Consider the following 15,182-nt stretch of genomic DNA (forward strand, 5'->3'; position numbering starts at 1 on the left):
ATAGGTAGCATAAGTATAATTTCAAATACCAAACATTACACCTCCTATAAGCTGAATCATTGTGCACTTTGTGATAAAAGCATAAGAGTATGCACACATGAAGTACATGGTTCAAATTTTAATTTAAGATGTGGAGGCATTTCAGATTTGACCCCTAGTGACCTCTGGAGGTCACAAAAGGTCATTCAGGGGTAAAAATTTGAAAATGCTCGAATCTTGCCAACAGATACACCACATTATTTTGTATGATCACAAGGATTTGTGGGGTAAAAATGGCACATTTTGATTGGGGTAAAATTTCATCTTGCTCCGATTTTTACCCTGAATGACTTTTCGTGACCTCTAACGGTCACTAGGGGTCAAATCTAAAATGCCTCCGCATCTTAAAAAAGACTTTGGACCATGTACTTCATGTGTGGAAACTCCCATGCTTTTATCACAAAGTGCACAATTGTACCAAATTTGGGAGCTTAGCAGTTAAACGGAAATCGGAGGGGTTTGTTTTTGGCCGAGATATTTTAACAATTATTTTACACCATCTCCCGACACACCCTAATTAATATTTATCCCGTGATGTTTATGCAGACTCCTTCCAGACCAGTCTTGGAATTTTGCGAAAAAAATGAACTTTCATGCTTATCGTCAAAGATTTTAGAACTAAGACAAAGGTTTCTGGTGCTTTTCTTTCACTTAAGGGGTGGGGTATGTACCTTTGGACAGTATTTATTGTGGGACATTAGAGCACATCAGACATATCGAATTGCATTCTGAATACGAAGGATGTCATTCTGATATCAAATAATTTTGATTTTTTGAAATTCGCAATGTAATACACATTTTATGGCAAATGATTAAAAATTGATATTTTTGATATTTAACAGTACTCGAAGTAAAGTTTATAAATCTGATGACTTATACTTAAAGTGTATGTAGGTGGGATGAAAAGCCGACGATCAGTTGAAAATTTTGACCTTTCGTATTGAAGATATGGATTTTTTCCCCAAAACACCAAAAAAAATTAGGTCTTTTTGGGAAAAAAATCCATATCTTCAATATGAAAGGTCACAATTATCAATTGATCGTCGGCTTTTCCTCCCAGCTACATACACTTTAAGAATATATCATTAGATTTATAAAATTTACTTCGAGGACTGTTATATATCAAAATGTGAAAATATGAAATTTTAATAATTTGTCATAAAATTTGTATTATATCGTGAATTTCAAAAATTAAAATTATTTGATATCAGAAAGACATTCCTCGTATTCAGAATGCAATTCGATATGTCTGATGTGCTCTCATGTCCCACAAAAAATACTGTCGAAACGCTCAATTCGCTCATTCCAGATCCCTTAATTGACATTAATAAATAAATAATATGATACTTATCATATTATACTCAATTCAGTCACTATGCTAGTGGCCCAAGTTGTTTTAGGACTACTTTACACAATTGGCCGTATCTTTGCTTGAAGACCACCGATATTATTGAAACAAAGCAAAATGATATTGATATATTTGACAGGCACGTATATCTCACGAGGCGAGGACTATCGTGGTTCACTACCGATAACAGCGAATGGTAACAACTGCCAGGCTTGGTCAACTCAAATTCCTCATACACACAATTTCAAACCTGCCAATTATCCACTGAGTGGTCTAGATGATGGCGCATTCTGCAGGAATCCAGATGGAAAACCCCATGGGCCATGGTGCTTCACTAAAAATCCTCAAGTGAGATGGGAGTACTGCGCATGTACAAGGATGAATTTATGCTATAGTTGCATTCAAAATACGTCGAATGACGCATGCTCAGTGGAAGGTTTTAACCCGTATTCCGAATCAGTATAGAATCATATCTGTAATGGAACTTGTTTTGTACGTATAATATATCTTTTTTTTAAGTTGCTCATACGGAGTTTCCTCCACACTAAATGCTGATATTTAAAATGATTTTTTTTATTCATCAAGTCCAGTAAAAAACCTCAAGAAGCCATTTTCTTTCATAGCTTCATCACGGGCCTACTAGTTTATCTAGAAGTGATATTGCTTATAGCATGGGTCATAGGCCTGCTATACCACAAAGTATATTCCTTTAAAAATGTAAACAGCATCATTTACTCATTCTTTAGTATTTATAATTTCAATCGAGCATCAATGTCAATCCTATTAAATACATATCACCACTGAAACTTATTCCTTTAGTTGGGTTGATTAAATTATTAACCGCTGAAATTTTAGTAGTTTCATTCTTTCATGTTGTTGTTGTTGTTGTTGTTGTTGTTGTTGTTGTTGTTTTTATAGTTGATTTCGTCTTTAATTAATGTATTATTCTCGTTGATCTGTTTTATGTTCTATTTTACTCCATTTCCCTTCATTACATCTTATTAACCAATTCAGACATTGGAGACACCGAGCTCTATAATCAGGGGTTGTGACGAGGAAGTTTCTTCTCAATGTCTTAACAGTTCCAGCAACTGCTCTTACTGCTCCGACAGTAGTTCTGCAATAACGGCAGACGAAAGCTTAAATGTAACTTGTTGCCGTGGAAATCTGTGCAACGGAGACAATACCACATTTTCGGCTCCCACTTCTGCTACTGATACAACTGCTGCTGGTACCAATGATGCTACCACTGTTGATGATACCAATGATGCAGCTACTGTGTCTGGTACCGCTGCTGATGATACCAACGATTCTACTACTGCTGCGGGTACCAATGATGCAGCTACTGTGTCTGGTACCGCTGCTGAGCTGATGATACCAACGATTCTACTACTGCTGCGGGTACCAATGATGCAGCTACTGTGTCTGGTACCGCTGCTGATGATACCAACGATTCTACTACTGCTGCTGGTACCACTGCTGATGATTCAAATGATGCCGCTACTACTGCTGATACCACTCTACCACTGATTCTTCTACTGCTGATACCAATGATCATGGCGGCTATGTTTTGATTGTTCCTTGCATCAAAAGTTATATTCCTGGCTGGTGCTGATATATAAGACACCATAATGCAGTTAGGACGCGGGACTACCAATTCTTTAGAAATGCATAGTCGCGCTAAAAGTCGATCGATACATGTTAAAATCAGCACAATTCAGAGATACACCTTTTGCTATGAAATTTATTTTCTCGGTCAAATATAAAGCAATTTTTTTTTTTCTTCAGTAATGTCAGTTAAAGACATAGTGCTTGGATATACATTTTTTTAAATCCTGGTGTTAAAATTCAAGCATCATATTTTGTCTTTTAGTGTGATATTTTTGATTTTTATAGGCCTTTAGTTCGCCCGCGAGCTTTTTACGTAATTCATTTTTTATCGTCTCAAACTAATATAGTTTGCTAAAGAAAGATATTTCCCACCTCTGTAAAGCACATCGTGTGGGTCTATATATTATAGTTTTGTCAGAATTTCCGTTTTTATTTTACCCTTTTTCCCTTCATGCTCCGAAAATGTCAAACTCAGTACTTTATCTCGAGAACAACCAGCAGAAATAATCGATATTTTAATTGTTGTCAACCAGGTCCCTTTTCCATTGAAAACCAGGATTGCCTGACCAGCGATTTGGTAGCCCAAATCCCCAATTCTGGTAAATGAGGTGAATTTTGGAAATTTGCTCCCGTGATAGCCTGCAATTTCAATTTATAGGGGCTATGGATTCCATGATTATGAAAACCATTTTGTCTGTTTGTTTGTTTGTTTGTTTATTTACCTAGAAAAATTCGCGTGTTATTAGAGGGGATTTTAATTTTCTGTCCCTCCTATCTCCAGGTGAATTTTGAATGACCCCCCCCCCCCCATCGCGGGTTGGCATTTTCATTACACCCTTCAGATTTGCGTTCGGGTTTGTGTAGGCCTATTTGTCATAATTTAGCGCTATAGGACCTACTTTCTAAATGTAGGCTATAGCTACATGTATAGCCGTGCTATATAAATATTATAAGGTACCGGTATGTAATATTATGTAGGCCTATGGGGGTGGGGTGGGTACTCAACACATTTTAACCATGACTTACAAAGTTACAATGCAAGGCTCATTGTTGCCATAAATGATTTTTCCTTTAGGTCATTATAATAGGTTGTTATAAACTTCCATGTTTAACCTTGTATTGTTTTGGCTGCTTCATTGATTATGACTTTCGGTGGGTTTAAGCAATTTCAAACAAACACAAACAAAAGGCACTATACCCAGTCACCTTCATGACAATTGAAACACTAGGTAATTTCTTTGCTATATTGAAGTTCTGGCAACACTGTATCCAGGCCGGGCACCCAGAGATATCGATCCACAATGCTAGTATTAGCCTAAGATTTCACGCGTGGATTTGAAAATTTTTCAGCTGGTAGTCAAAAATTATGGAATCAAAACGGAAGTTCTGACAAAACTATGATATATCGCTCACGGTGATGTGCGTTAGAAAGTTGGGAAAAATCCTTCTTTAGCGAACTATATTACTTTGAAAAGCTAAAAGATTGATCCAAAAAAGGCTCGCGGGCAGAGTTGAAGCCTATCAAAATCGAAAATCTTACACTAAATGACTGAATTTCACGACTAAGTTTAACACTAAGATTTGAAAAAAATACAGTGTCAAGCATTACAGTTTTTCCTGATATTTACTGAAAAAATGAAAATTATTGCTTTTCATTTGGCCGAGAAAAAAAAAATTTACACTGAAAAGGTGTAACTCAAAATTTTGTTCATTTGAATACCAAATTCGATCGTTTGTATTGCCTTATTAAATGACTGAGTGAGCCTTGCAGAACAATAACAATCGGTAGTCCCGCGTCCTAACTGAATGCCAGACAGATTCATCAAGTTTAAGTTCCTATTACATATTGATATCACATGGACTCGGAAGATTTACTTTATGCATGATTAGAAAGAAATATTGATTTTGATGAAAAGCAGAATGTCACGTTAAATAGTTCAACTGTAGTCATGGTAGTGCGCCCAAACAGTGTTCTTGTGTGCGCTCGGCTACAGTATGCATGTAGAAATGCAATGAATAAGTTTTAAAAAACTGATAACGTTATATACTTACAGTACATATTGCACCTGTTAAATCAAACGACGGAATCTATTATTTATCTATATTTACTGCATTTTATCTGGAAAGCGTAGATAGGTAAGGCATCAAGTTCAATTTTCACCCATATAGCTCTCAGTCCGGTAAGAAGTACCGATAGTTCTTTCTATCGAACCCAGAGTCTCCCGATAGTACCCTGAACATTTTGCCTAATGCTATCGTTGTCTATTAAAATAACAATGAAAACAATGTACACATTTTTATTAGTATGCCCAATACTATTTATTACATCTCCAGGGTAGTATGGGAAGAGCCATCAGTCCGTATATCGGGGCATTGATAGCGCTATATGATAAACTAATTATTGTGGTGCCTAAGATTCTACCCGATAAAATGTGACGTGTCATGTCAAAAACAGACACTTTTGGGTAGATTATCAATTTTGAGGTTTTTACATATCTTATGCTTTTTACATATATTTTGCTCCACAACGCCGTTTTCCCCCATGAAATTGGACATTCCTAAGTAAAGACATTGAGTTCGTAAGTTATGGTATTATAAAATTTGAAATTAAGATATCGGCTTTTAAAAATATTATTGAGAATGTTGAGAGTAGGATTTACCTTGAAAATGCCAGTTATATTCTGGTCTGAAACTATCAGACAATATTTTAAACATTAAAACCAAATTGTGAAAAAATCACCCCGGACAGACTTTTGGCTATTTCTCCATTTACGATCCTGCCCAAAAATGTCTGCTTCCGATATACCACGTCACAAATATTATTCTATTCTTGTAAGTCTTGCCAATCAGCAAGATCAGTGGGCGCTAACTACACAAAGCCTACACACTAAATAGAAAGATAACAAATGTACAAAACGCTCTAAATAAAAGAAGTCGTTTTCAAACAATACATTGTTTGATTATTAATAAACGTGCATGCAACGAGAATGACATCATCATGGGTATAAAGGGAGCAAAAATCACTATAATAAGCGAAAGTAACCCGGCTTGTGAACATTTAAAGGACAAGGTGCAAAAATAATGCAAATTTAGCCTTTTCGAAGCATGGCGTATACAATCGGAGGGCAGTATTCAATATGGGTAAAACCCGCCAAATTGAAAAGAATTTACCCCCTTCGTGTAACGCTAACCTATTGTGTCCGTCATACCTCTAAAAGGCTAATAGATATGCCAATGTGTGAAAGATGGGTTGTCGTAATGGACAAATCACTCGCCTCTCAGCACTGCCGCCCAGGTGCGATTCCCGGCTTGATTTCCCACATAAGAGAGCATCTTTGTCGATCCATATTAATCATTCTGTAGTTTCCCTCCTTTTCAGGTTTCTTCTTGCATTTCAAAATCGCATCTTTTTAAATATTCCTGCCCCTGTCTAATTCGTTTCATCTCGTTGTGTTATTGAAAATACATAACAGAAGCGATTAGGATAAAGAAAAGGGGAGGCTATGGCACATTCTCCGATAAAGTGTTCAAAATGCCAAATCTGTGTCGCCCATAGTTTCAAGTGGTATTTCGACTTGTTTTGTCGCAAAGAAATAACTTTTATTAATGTAACTTATACTTAGGAGTTGCTTTCTCAAATGTGTGAAGATAGAAGTTATAACATGCCTAGAAAGTATAAAACAATAAAGCTAAAGAAGCAATGGATATGCCATTGTTTTCCTCCATGTCGCCAGCCAAGGTGCGTTCCGTATATTGTGTCCCTGCTCGCCAAACATACGCGCATATAATGGACTAGCACATGCATGCACCATGTGCGTGAGTGTTTACGTTTGTGGTCAAACAATAAATGACAAACAAGATCTCGGTAAATGAATGGATGGTAAAATGTTATGAATATTCACCGGCGCCTCATTATTTTCTATATTTGGTAGTCTACATAAAATCCGAAATCACACAGAAGTTTAAAGTAAAACATTAAACAAGGAATACAGGTTGATCAAGACCGTATATGTGATGCGATCAAGCAAAATCAGTCGGAACTCGGAGATAATGAACATTTACACAGCTGCATTTTCCAGAAAACCCCATCGAAATTGAACAACCAGTTCCAAAGATATGAGCAATTAAAGAGTTTCCAAAACAACAGGAAACAAAAGGAAATATTACCTTTGTTTGGCTATATCTCAAAATCAATATTGCCGAGTTCCGACTGAATTTGCTTGATCGCATCACATATTTGAGAATCTATGATAACCATTTTCGGCTGTTACTCATGCAATAACTTATGCACAGCACAATACAGCATGCTAAAGTAACCGATGCAGGAACATACAGCATGTCGCCCTGGGTGGATATGGGCTTGAATTAAGACTACAAAATTATTTTTATTCATGAACTCCTCATTATGTCAGGGTACTCTACTGCTAAAATATGGTTTTCATGACTGTATATACTTTCATTTTTTTCAAATTCCATTGCTATTGTATTTAGCCATTGTTACATGTATGTTTAAATTAACCAACCTTCAAATTGGGTGGTCTGATTGTAACACATGATTTTGAAGCTCATCACTCAAATATTCATATTGAAGTTTTGAGTTCAATTCCTCCAGCGGTTTGGACCCTAGAAGCAAAATGTGTATCAAAGTGGCCTACAGAGCAGCACATGACTTCCTGGGTGTCAGTGGCGGCGCCAGGAATTTTTTCGGGGGGCATGGGGGGGGCAAAGTGATATTCAGGGGGGGCAAAATCAACAAATTTTGCGCAAATACCGCAAAAATTGGAAATTTTTGTCTTTTGAGTTTTTTCTGGGGATTCCCCATGCCCCCCATGGTGCCACCACTGTGGGTGGTACTGGTAACAACCAAACTACCATGTTTTTGCTAATAATGCCTGACCAAAACATATTTCAGGCCTTAAAAAGGCCGTTTAACCTGATACTAAAATCTGCATGATTTTGATGGGGTAAAGTGGGAGGGATAAGGCTGTCACCAAGGGTGAAAATAAGAGAGCTTGAACCAGGGGCCCACTTTGGCAAAAAAGTGGCCCCTGGTTCAACAAGATTTGGAAGAACCAGGGGCCATTTCCAATTACCAAGAGGCCAATAAAAATAAAGATGTGCTGGATGAGTTAAATAAGCACTATTATTTGTAACTAGGCGGTTACCCGTATTTGGCGGTTCTCGGCTGTCGCGATTACCTGGCTGATGGTGACTGTACCCACCAAGTTTTATGCCCATAGGACAGTTTTTACTAATTTGACCTCAGATGACCCCTTGTCACCTCAAAATGACCTTCCAAAATATGGCTCTAAATGTTGACTGTACCCACCACGTTTCATGGCCATACGACAGTTTTTAGTAATTTGACCTTGGATGACCCCAAAATGACCGTCAAAAAATTTGACTCTAAAAGTTGACTGTACCCACAAAATTTCATGCCCATACGACAGTTTTTACTATTTTGACCTCAGATGACCCCTGGGTGACCCCGGATGACCCCAAATGACCTTCCAAAATTTGACTCTAAAGGTTGACTGTACCAACCAAGTTTCATGCTCATACGACAGTTTTACTAATTTGACCTCAGATGACCCCTGGATGACCTCGGGTGACTTGGCCCACTTACCGAAACAAACTTGTTCTGTCTGAGGCCCAGATGCACCCACCCACCAAGTTTGAGGAACGTGCGACTCCTAGTCTCCGAGAAAATAGGCGGAAAACAGTTTTTACTAATTTGACCTCAGATGACCCCTGGGTGACCTTGACCCACTAACCAATACAAACTTGTTCCGTCTTAGGTCAAGATGCACCTACCCACCAAGTTGCATGCCCATATGACAGTTTTTACTCATATGAACCCTAGATGACCTCTAGTGACCTTGACCCACTAACAAATACAAACTTGTTCTGTCCCGGGTCAAGACGCACCAACCCGTCAAGTTTGAGGAACGTGCGACCCCCAGTCTCTGAGAAAAACAGTTTTTACTCATTTGACCCCTGGATGACCTCGGGTCACCTTGACCCACTAACCAATACAAACTTGTTCTGTCTGTGGTCAAGCTGCACCCACCCACCAAGTTTGAGGAACGTGCGACCCCTAGTCTCCGAGAAAATAGGCGGACAGACATACAGACAGAGTCACAGACAGAGGCACAGAGTCACAGACCCCCCCCCCCCAATACTTTTTTAAATAAATCGAAAAATAGTTGACAAAATGCAAACCAGTAAAAAGATACAGGTAGCCGTATTTGTTTTACACATGTGGACCAAATTTCAGCGTCACGCGTCAGTGCGTTCAGTCACAATGGTTCATTATGTAAAAAAAAGAGACCGTTTTAAACAGTGTTAAAAGTTGTATCTGAGTCCATAGGACTCAATTCTCAAACAATACAGTAGGCATGGATAGTCATGTGTTTGTAAAAGAAAACTTAATCTTTGGTATTCTTCTTCTTCATTTTCAAAAGCAAAGCAGGTGTTTAATTCTTTTCTTTTTAATGATAAATGGCTGAGATGGAAGGGATATATGGGTATTAAGTCGTGCAAATGTAAACACTTTCCGACTTAATACCCATACTTGATCAATCTTCACCCAATGTACTAAAGTGTGGTATGGTATTTGGCTTCATTTTATTTATCACAGCGTTATTTCCGAGGGGTAGAATTTAGGTAACGTATCTGTGACGACATGAACGTAACGTCAGGACTTTTTGCCGTTAATAGACCTATTTTTTTTACTTTGAAACTATTGTGTTATGTACCACATTTAAGACAAAGCTGGGAAATGGCTTCACAGATACGCTACCACAGATACGTTATCCCCAATACGTACAAGTAATATTGTTCAAAAATGAACAATTGTAAAAAATCACCCATGCATTGTTTTTTGTTCTGAAACTGTTAAAGGTTACTGATTCTGAATGATTTTTGGGAATTCTTCGTGGTTAGCATTTTGTCATTCCTGAGACCAAACTTGAACACTTAATCGGAGAATGGGCCTTAAACCGAGATGAGGAAATTCATTTTCTACCACATATTTAAGACCAGTTGCTAAACTTGGAAACAGCGCTTCCATAGTCAAGTTCCAACATTAAGCCCGGCATTAAGCAGACAAGCAGGAGTGGGAGAACTTATCATTCAATTTCAATAGTGCTACGATGTAACACGAAACGTCATTGATGTACAGGGTGTCCCTGAAAGAACTGTGTCGTCGTAAACTTAATTGTTTGGGTATTTTGACGCCATAACTAAATAACCAGCGTGGTTGCGGAAAAAAATCAGCTATCATATACTTGTTGAAAAAAAATCAAGCTGTTTGAGACAACTTGTGTTACTGTCTTTCTGTACGGGTGTGAGTCATGGGTAATCACCAAGGACATGGAAAACAAAATCAATGCCTGTGCAACATCTTGCTACAGAGTCATGTTAAACATCAAGCGTGTGGATCGGATTCCAAATGAAACCATCTACAATCTGACCAACACCACTCCACTGGTTGCCAGAGTCAAGATTCATCAACTAAAATTTCTCGGCCATATACTGCGTCTTGAAGACGACAAGCCTGTGAAAGAATATGCCCTTTATATTCCACCACATGGGAAGAGGAAACCGGGACGGCCGCGCACACTGTGCTTACAGTATGTCAAGCACCTCCTGGGAGATACTGAAGGGATGTTGCAGCCAAACAAAATTGTTTCGCTTGCCCAAGATCTCAATAGGTGGAGAAAGCTTGTAGTCGCCTGCTCCGCAGCCGACTGATGATGATGATACTTGGTGAATTTTGACAATAGCCCACTCCGTTATTGAAAATATTAGAATTTTAACAAACACCCTCATTTTCAAACCTTTCTACGGATTCAAAAATCAATAGATGATCTGTATTCGGAGTGCTAATCGCTGCGCATCATCAGCGCATGAGGCATTTATTATCATTGGTAGATATTTGACTCCTTGGAACGGATTGAAAATGAGGTAGTTTCGTAAAATTCTTTTATTTCAAAAATGTCAAAGTTCAAAAAGTATGTGATAGCTGATATATTCCTCAACCACATCGGTTATTCAATTATGCTTTGTTTATGGCTTAAAATACCCAAACATTGCAGTTTCCGACGATACAGTTCTTCCAGGCACACCCTGTATTTATAACATAAATTTATCCAATATTTCTTTACATTTGTTAACAAGAACTTTTGCAAATTACATTTACTGACAATCCTAATTGTTATGTTTTATGGCGCATATAAGCGTTTGTTATCAGGCCCGAATTTACCTTTTTAGGGGCTCTGTGTCAGGCCAAAATTTGGAGGCCCCAAACTCACCGTGAGGAAGGCATGTGCACTCAAGTGGCCAAGTTTTGGTTTCCGTATAAGATCGACAGTCGCGGCGAAATTATAAAAATTTAGAGGTGAACGGGCATATTTTATTCCCATTTTATCAGGGAAGTTGCGCCCAAAACACGCAAAAAAAATAAATTTTACACTACTTTTCGTTCAAAATGAAAGTTAATTTTGCTAGTTGAAGGGCCAGTGCGCGAGAAGCGCATATAAGTTTACAATTTTACTATATTTTGGAACAAAGCATAGACCAAATAAGAAAAATGCAAAGAACAATTTGGTGGCCGCCAAATTTTGTGGGCCCTTGGTCAGGCCCATCTGGCTCAATGGTAAATCCGGCTCTGTTTATCATACAGTAGAAACAAAAGTTTATGGTAATTCGCCATCGGGGAAAGAAAACACCTGACATTGCCCTTGGATTGACAGGCGAGTAATTTTAATTAAATGCCTTCCTAATCTCTGTTAAAACTGCAACGTTGAGCTAAGCGCGATATATATGAAGAAGAAGCTAAAAAGCGAATGCTATTTTAGTCGAAAAATATTGATCTGAACACGATAGATATCTAAAATACGTTCCTTTGAGTGATACCCGAGTAATAACCTGTCGTTTTGTCTGTTTATTACATCGCAATAGTCAATGTATGCTTTAATCTTTGCCAGGTTTTAGGGAGTAAATTTATCAACGTTATGATATATGCCGTCCATTTCACTAAACTTTTAACACTCAAATAACCGTTCGTAAAGTTACGAATACCCAATACTTGAGGGACCCTGTAGTAAATCCCTATTAGTACCGTTCGTAAGTTAGTTTAGTGAAAAGGAACTTACAACACTTACGAAGCTTCATAAATTTTAGCGGAATGGACCCATGAAAATATGTGAACGTTGAACGTAGCTGACGAAAAAAAGAAAGAAAGAAAGAAAGAAAGAAAGAAAGAAAGAAAGAAAGAAAGAAAGAAAGAAAGAAAGAAAGAAAGAAAGAAAAAGAAAGAAAGAAAGAAAGAAAGAAAGAAAGAAAGAAAGAAAGAAAGAAAGAAAGAAAGAAAGAAAGAAAGAAAGAAAGAAAGAAAGAAAGAAAGAAAGAAAGAAAGAAAGAAAGAAAGAAAGAAAGAAAGTAAGAAAGAAAGAAAGAAAGAAAGAAAGAAAGAAAGAAAGAAAGAAAGGAAGAGCAATCTCAAATATCTATGCCCGTGACTTCCACCCTAACACCCCTGAACGGCCGTCCCTTTGTTTTAACATTTGGGGTCCTGTGGCTCATTTATGTTTGGCCTATGTGGCTCATAAACACATAAGGTGTAATGGTATTTAAGCGTTTCCGTACTGTTTTCCTAAGCCTTTTTAGAGCGTTTTATTTAAAAGGCGCCCCATGAATGTGTTCCAAAAATTTCTTGCCCCTCCCCCCTAATTTTACCCTCCCCCAGGGCTCATAATTATTGCACAGCCCCTAACAATATAATGCTGAAGACATAGTGTACTGAATCTGAGCCCTGTAGCTACTTTATTTGCTGAGAAACGGCCGGCCCTTTGTTTTATAATTTGGGTCTCTGGGGCCCCTGGCATTGAACATCTGTGGCCAATGTGTTCAATAGGCTCATACGTGTTCCACATATAAGCCCTTGTATTTTAGAGCTAGCCCTGTATTTCTTTTGCCCCTTATGTTAACATTTGGGGCTATGGGGCCCATAATATATGACACATGGGGCTCATGTATAACTGTAAATATAGACTACCCATCAGGCTATTCTTGAACCAACTCAGGGCCCTAAAGCTGCTTTATTTGTTGAGAAATTCCATGCTTTGTATTTTTACATTTGGGCCACTAGGGCCCGTGACCTTTGACCCCTGGAGTCGAGACTACCCTAAGAAATTGTTTGGGTCACGGGTCATCATTATACCAAGTATGGGCCCGTGGCTACTTTAGTTCTTGAGCTAGAGCAAAGGTGTGGTCGTAAGGAGAAGGAGAAGACTAAACGCAACAAATACAATATCTATGTCCCGTTGCACGTGCCTAGATAAGAAAGAAAGGAAAAAAGAATTTTATTTTAATTTATTATTAATATTTTAAAATGATTGCAGAAAAAAAACATATGATTAAAATACGTCAAATAAAATTTATAAATGGACTGCCAATCCCCCAAACAGCGGACTTTTAGTGTTTGCCTGCATATTTAAATGCCACAACCTAGTGTTTGCAGACGGGGTTAAACTTGATAATACAGATATCATCTCTAACTTAAAACTTGAGCTCTACTTTGCACATGATAGCTAAAAGATGAGGCTTTTACATTAGGTAAACACTGAATATTTGGGGTTGTAGTTTTTTATTTTCAATTTTTCTGGAACACCCTATGTACGGGAAATGGTTCATGGAGCTTAGGCACAACATCTATTTTGAGTCCCATAGCACTATCGGTGCCCCAATAGGTATAGGTACCGATCACTCTTTTTATTGTACATTTAGATAGTGCTTTCGTTTTATTTAAATAAAAAACGATAACACTATGCAAATGTTAGATATTATGCTTGATACAATGTATTACATTACCAGGGTATGAAAAAAGAGTCGTCGGTACTGAACTGGACACCAATCGTGCTAAAGGATCAAATAAGATGTAGTGCCTAATGCAGTGGTGAAGTGTCATATGGGCACGGGGGGCACCACCCCCCTCCCAATCGATCTGAATTTTTTTTAAATCCCATAAGAAAATTGCCGCAAAACGGCTTGTTCCCCGCCCAATCATGGTCGGTGCCCGAAACACCCCCCCAATGTGATGACCCAAGCTACGCCACTGACCTAATGTGACCCACTGCTGTGTCTTTTTTCTTCCTGGTCTTTTTTCTTACATGCATGCAGTATATGGTATATGCAGCCACGTTGTCTTTTATTTTCTAGCCATTTCTCAAATGTGATGCGATCAAGCAAAATCAGTCGGAACTCGGCAATAATGAATTTTCAGGTTCCTATAGGATAGTAAGAAGCATTTACAAAACTCCATTGAAATTGAACAACCAGTTCCATAGATATGAGCAATTAAAGAGTTTCCAAAACAAGAGGAAACAAAAGGAAATATTTCCTTTGTTTGACTATATCTCAAAATCAATATTTCCAAGTTCCGACTGATTTTGCTTGATCGCATCACAAATGCCTTCGTCGATTTTGACCATGCATAACTTGGTCATACGCATCAATGAATCTTGGATGCGAATCGATCGATCAGGGTCACAAAGGTGAATCATGGGGCTGTTGTCGAGTAGACTTTTCATTGTCGATAATCAAGATCAGCCTTGACAAGTTCTCGACAAAGCAATACATTAACAAGTAAAAAAATGGTTCATGCTTGTCTGTAATCATGAAAATTGCTTTATCGACAACAGCCTTGTCGACAACAGACCAGCCAAAAGCATGATTTTTAGTCAAACATGTTTCTTCTCACTCAAATTACATAGCACAGTTACTTGCACACATGCATGGCCAAAAGTCGGTCTATGGGGTGTTCATAGGTTTGGGGTAAAAGGTCATTACGAATTTACTTCCGGTCCGATACAAAATACCTTTTAAATAATGCCTCATCTGCCCCACATAACATAGTAGACTGACGCCACTTGCACCCATGTATTGATGTTAGAAAGTGTCTATGGGTTGTTTATAGATTTGGGCTGGAATCTCATGAATGGGTCACATCTGGTCTGAGAGAAATACCTTCAAAATGCCTCTTCTACCAAAAAATGACACCACAGGACTATGACATAACTTGCACTAGTAATAATAGCATTAAAAGTCAGCGTGAGGTTTTGGGATCAAAGGTGCAAATAAAGGCACGGGTTTGTTCTGGGTCTATGACCACAACGTCTCT

The sequence above is a fragment of the Amphiura filiformis genome, unplaced genomic scaffold (assembly GCF_039555335.1).
Source record: "Amphiura filiformis unplaced genomic scaffold, Afil_fr2py scaffold_75, whole genome shotgun sequence".
In the NCBI taxonomy this organism is placed as follows: Eukaryota; Metazoa; Echinodermata; class Ophiuroidea; order Amphilepidida; family Amphiuridae; genus Amphiura; species Amphiura filiformis.